This window comes from Penaeus monodon, chromosome 24 (assembly GCF_015228065.2).
Source record: "Penaeus monodon isolate SGIC_2016 chromosome 24, NSTDA_Pmon_1, whole genome shotgun sequence".
Lineage (NCBI taxonomy): Eukaryota > Metazoa > Arthropoda > Malacostraca > Decapoda > Penaeidae > Penaeus > Penaeus monodon.
Genome location: NC_051409.1, coordinates 24,262,554 through 24,262,770, shown reverse-complemented (window position 1 = coordinate 24,262,770; position 217 = coordinate 24,262,554).

The window sequence follows — 217 nt, the reverse complement described above, 5'->3', positions numbered from 1 at the left end:
AAAAAACTCTCACTACAATGGGTCCACAGCCTTTGATCCTTCATCCTAGTAGACGTATCTCACTGAAAGTTCCATAAAATTTTTAATTTTTGTTTTCCACCAACTACCAGCGCCATTCTTCCCCGCCTGCTCGCCAAGAGAGACAGCCTCCATCAAAAAAAGACACTAAGATGCGCACCATAGAAAGACAACAGTTTCTTAATTCTGAAAAAATTGC